Raw genomic sequence first — 6,000 nt, forward strand, 5'->3', positions numbered from 1 at the left:
TGGAGCGCTATGGAGCAGATGGTAAGAATGCCTGGGCCTGCGAGGGAAGAATCAGCAGGTCCATGTGTCAAGGAGGCGTTTGCCGGCCACGTTAACCAAGAACCCATGTTGTACCAAGAAGTCTGTGCCAAGAAGGGGACCCTTGACGTCGGCAATGATAAAAGGCCACAAGTAGGTCCGTCCCAGGTTGGATATCCTGTGGGATCTGGTGTCCACTAACATTCTCCAGCCGGAGACCTCCTCGTGGACATAAATACCTACGGGTTGTGGCCTCTGTAGGAGCGCGGCCATGGTTGCTCATGGGGGTGGCTGCCTTCCCCATTTTTTGACTGGATGTATGAACATGGTTTCTTGCACCATTTGGCATATTTGCCAAATTTTCTATGGTAGAAACACCAAGCTGGGCTTCCACCTCGCTGCTGTGTTGGGGGTCTTCTTTGTATGGCATTGATCTCTGCTGCTTCTACTTCTACTTCATCGTCCTCCATCAGGCAGTTGGTTGAAGGCATCGATTGGATGGAAAAAGTGGCCGCCAAGGAGGCCTCAGTTAGCCTTTGGGCCTTCACGACCAACTCATTGTCAGATAGGGTGTGGCTTTCTGTAATCTGCGTCCTCACCTCTGGGTCCAACTGGCAGAGGAATATCTCCCACTTAAGGCTGATCTCCCTCCGTTGCCCGTGGTCATCCCACTCCGGCAGGAGGATGAGGTCCATCAACCTATTCCAGGAGACCTGTGGGTTGGGTTGCATATGGGGTTTGCTACCAGGTCCAGAATTCGGGTGGTCCTGTTGGTGGAAGGGAGGGAGAAGGTGTCGATCAGCTCTGCCTTCAGATTGCTGTGGCATATCATGTCTGGCTGTGCAAACATCCATGGACACATTTGGGCATACACTTCCCCCGACCGGGTCGACATGACGAAGTCAGCCTTGCAGGCTTCGTCCAAGATGCCCACGATCCGGAACTGGCTTTCTCTGCAGGAACCCTGAGGCTGGATTCTTTACAGATATCTATACAGATACATGTACTAATAACTGTAGCACTGTAGTAATGAGTTATGACAATGAAGGGAAAAGGATAAATAAAGTATTGCTTTTAGATAAAATAAATAAATCATATATAAATAGTATAATAGAAGTAACAAAAGAAACCACTGAAAATGCAGAACTTTGTTATTTTTCAGAAATAGAAGATGCTTAACAAAAATATATTTGAGAGCAAAAGAGAATGTAAAAGCTAAAGATGTTCTATTATTGAATGACGAATTGCCAGATTTTGTCAGAATGGATAACTCCATAGTCCACATGAATGGTGATAATTGTGAAGTTTATGTCCATGTCACGGACTGATAGAGGTCCACTTCAAGTTTGATATTATGATAGACAAAAAGAATTCAACACCAACAGTTGAAACTGGGGATACGAATATAGAAAGAAACACTAACAGAACAAAGGTTTATTTACAAGCTTACTAAAAAAGATAAATGCAGAATGGTGTCTCCTATTTACATAAAAAAGGTAAAATCTTACAATGCATGAACTGGGGAAACAGCGCAGTAATGAAAGTACTTGCTGGCCAGTTTTGCGATTTGAAACGATGGCTTCACAAAGGAGAGTGGTGGAACTTTAGTCATCTTCTTGACTGCGTACTGTGGAAAGCAATGTCTATTCTTGATACTCGAAGGGCAGGAGCTCCTCAAAACCTCTTGTAGAAAGTTTCTTCTCTCAAGGCTTGCTCAACGTCGAAAACCCGGTCGTTCTCACTAACTGGACGACTTGGTCAGATTCCGATCAAACTCTCGAGCGCCTTTTTCTCTCTGATCCTTCGTCTGTTCCTTCTTCTCTTATCTCTCTCTGATGATCTCTGATCCCTAACTGATGATTTCTGCTGCCGAGCTCTCACTGTTGATCTATTCTGTGACTCTCACTGATCCTTCTACTTCGTCAGTCGTATTTATACGGTGACCTGGGGCGGGGCCTACGGGGGGTGGAGCACGAACGTCACAGACTCCCGAGATGACCAGAACATCTTAGAAGGATCTCGACGAAGTATTGCATCATATTTCGGTGCATTTTCTGACGACGTGACAGCGCGTGTTGCGTTCCACAAAACTCCTGCCAATTCTAGAACCATCATGAGAACAGGCACCTCCAATACATGCACAAATGCCTCCTTGCTGCAGAACTTCTCGAAGATGCGTTTTCCTTTCCTTTATCTTTCTTTGCTACAAGGCAATTACCATGACAGTCCAAAACTATTCAGATGACAAACTAACACTATACGCAGGCACTGTCTTTTTTTATAGGAATAGTACCTATTAACAATCCTTTACCAACAGTAGAAGAAAAAGCATTTTTCTCTTTAAATGGTCAAAACTCTCTAATAAATAAGGAAGTAAATAAAACAGATTTTCCAGAAAATACAAACAAGTTAATTCAAGTACTAGAGAAATACAGAAATGTAATAGCTGTAGAAGGAGATAAACTAGTAAGAACATATGTTCTACAACATAAGATTTTGTTAGATGATGGAGCCAAGCCATTTTTTATTTCTAATTACAGATTACCAATAAGCCAGAGACCCATATATGTTGACAATTTGATTGAGGAAATGAAAAGAGATGGGGTAATAGTTCCTTCTAAATCTCCATATAATTCTCCATTGTTACTTGTTCCAAAGAAAGATGGTAGTTGGAGACTTGTGATAGTTTACATGAAATTAAACTCCAACACAGTTCGGTAATTCAAGATATGTTAGCTCAATTAGGAGGAACCAAAATACTCTCATCCTTAGATTTGCTTAGTGGATATTGGCAAGTACCTCTAGATGAAGAATCCAAACAATTCACAGCCTTCAGCACACATAAAGAACATTTACCTTTTGAAGTAATGCCATTTGGACTCACATCAGCCCCTTTAACATTTGTTAGATTAATGTTACAAATCCTTCCTAGGAGATATAGAAAATGTTGCAGTATACTTGGACGATGTTATCATTTTTAGTAAAGATTTAGAAAGCCATATCAGAACATTAGAATTGGTCCTAGAGAAATCAAGAATTGTAGAACTAAAAATTAAATTGAAGAAATTTCAGTTCCTGATGAAATCATGAAAATACTTGGGTCATGTACTTAGTGAAGACGGACTGCGGTTGCAAGCAGGTAAAATAAAGGCAATACATAATTGACTATCCAGCTCCCCACTAAGGTGAAAGTATTAAGAAGGTTCCTAGGCATAGTAGGTTACTATCGCCCGTTTAGCCAAACCTTTGACAGAACTAACCAAAAAGGATGTTAAATATGAATGGAAGGATGAACAAGAAACAGCCTTTCACAAACATTAAAGAGCAAAATGACCAAGAACCCTGATTTAGTCTACCCAAATTTTTCAAAAGATTTTTATTTAGTTTGTGGTGCCTCGAGTACAGGGCTAGGAGCTGTATTGTTACAAAAGGCCAAAACTGGGATGAGAGCAGTATATTATGCTAAAAGAGTTTCAAGCTCAGAGGAAAGACACTATAGTACCACAGAAAGTGTGTGTTTAGCTTTATATTGGAGTTTTAAAGAAATTTAGCCACACTTTTAGGTCATAAAGTTCATGTGCTTCCTGATCAGAAACCCATTTATTGTTAGGAAACAACGAGGGTCTGTCCAGAGAATAGGTAGGGACAAATTAGTTAGGAAAATATATTGATAGAAAAATATATAGTGAAGGTAGAGTGATGAAGAATCTACCAGAAGTTAAGGTAGAAAAGGGAGTAGATGTGTGCAGCATAAGACTGCAGTTTCGAAAACTAGACCAAACATTGGCAGTCAAGTTCCAAAACAGTAAAATGCAAACCTCACCAGAAACTATGAACTTTGACTCCTTCAGTGGGTGGTTACCGTCAAGAGACGAAACCAATCAGACTAATCTAGGGGTGGCACCGGAAGTAAGGAAAGCCACTCAAGTAGAAGTAGGATGTGTCTTATAGAGTAGTTAAGGAGGAGCTAATTGAATCAGTTAGGTCCCAAACTTCATTTGAACTCCTAGAGAAAATCAGGCTGTGTTCCTTCTCACTCTGTTCCAGTGTAGTGTGATAGTGTTGTATTGTGAACTTTGTACTTTATCTAATTACAAGCAAATTAATTAAGTGGTGTTTAACTTGCCCAGAATCCGTGGAAGTACTCAATCCATGGAAGCTAAGAAAACCCTCCTGAGAGACATGGCTAAAACAAAATAAATAATCTACAATGTTCCTATGAGAAAACAACTCATCGCAAGTGATAAATGAAGGTTAGCCATATAACAAATAACCTTTCAAACTTTACCCGTAGCCACGAAGAGAACCAGAAGAAGAAGAGAGAATAACTCGTAGGTACGCAACGCAAACATAACGAAGTGAGTAATAAAAATATAAACACGTAACATTATGATTTGTTTAAAAAGAGAGCTTTTACTAATAACATGAAATTCAACAGATGGTTCATTAGCATATTAGAGTTTGCTCCAGAATTCAGATATATTCCAGGGAAATTTAACACTTTGGCAGATGCATTACCCAGATCTGAAGAAGAAACAGAAAATGCATTACAACTAATAACTTTTGTTTTAGTTGTCAAATTGTATATTTAGATTTAGAAAGAGTGAAAATACAACAAGAAAAAGATGCAGAAATCAAACAAATAGTAGGACAGCTACTACTTAATAAATCCTTAAAACCTGATTTTCAGTTAATAAATGGTTTGTTGTATAAAATACCGACAGAAAAAAATGGTTGTTCTCGATTATATATCCCAAAAACACTAACCAGAGAAGTTTCAGAACTAACACACTCATATAAGTCAGCAGGACATCCAGGAAATAAAAAGACGACCAGAATCATAACCAGAAATTATTTTTGGCCACGTTGTAGTGAAGATGCCAATAACTTTGTACAAAATTGTGTATTTTGCAACCAATATAAAGGTAACGTAAATCCAAAAGCTCCACTTGAAAAATATCCATCAGAATTAAATGCATTTAAAGTAGTAACTATGAAGTTTTTGGGTCCATTTCCAACATCTATTAGAGGAAATAAACAAATATTAGTACTCTTAGACTATCTAACTAGATACGTAGAAACCGTACCTGTAAGAAACAGATACAGCTACAGTAGCCAAAGCTTTTAAATCTAGAATTATCACCAGACATTCATGTCCACAAGTTCTTTCTGATAATGCTGCTGAATTTACTAGTGATCTTTTACAGAAATTATGTATGTGAATTTTATGAAATAATTAAGTGTCAGATAACGGCTTATAGACCTAGTTCAATGAGACAATACGAGAATCCCCACATTATTTGCTATATGGTTACCAGAAAGGAATTAAGCCTAACACACTGCTAGACGATTCAACACCACCAGACATACTTATAACTATATATCGAGCTACAAATGTCCTTTAATATCTAATTCGCTCTACCTCGGAATTAATATATTTTCATATATGTTTAACCGAAGGGGAATTTTTTAGTCGATAAGAGATTTGCCGGTGGTGGGGTGGGTTAAGGCTTCACTGTCGTCATAAATTTGAAGGTGTCGATGGTTTGCACCCGTGAGCCGGCAAATCTCTTATCAACTAAAAAAATTCCCCTTCGGTTAAACTTATATGAAAATATATTAATTCCGAGGTAGAGCGAATTAGATATTAAAGGACATTTGTAGCTCGATATATGTATATGAATCACGGTAATGTGATAAGACTTATAACTATGATGACTAAGTTGGATGGAAAACCAGACGTAGTACTTCGATACTATCATGCAAACAAGAGCTAGACTGAAAGACGTACATGATACTCAAGCAAAGTACTATATAATAAAAATACCAGCAAACCAAAAATGAGGTGGGAACTTACATTTATGTTCCGAATCATGTACCGGAAGGTCCAAAAGTAAAGGTTTCTCCCAAATTCACTGGACCATATTGAGTAACAGAAGTGTTAAAATTGAACAAATATAGAGTAATTCATGAAAGTGATCT

Source organism: Macrobrachium nipponense, chromosome 15 (genome assembly GCF_015104395.2).
Source record: "Macrobrachium nipponense isolate FS-2020 chromosome 15, ASM1510439v2, whole genome shotgun sequence".
Classification (NCBI taxonomy): domain Eukaryota; kingdom Metazoa; phylum Arthropoda; class Malacostraca; order Decapoda; family Palaemonidae; genus Macrobrachium; species Macrobrachium nipponense.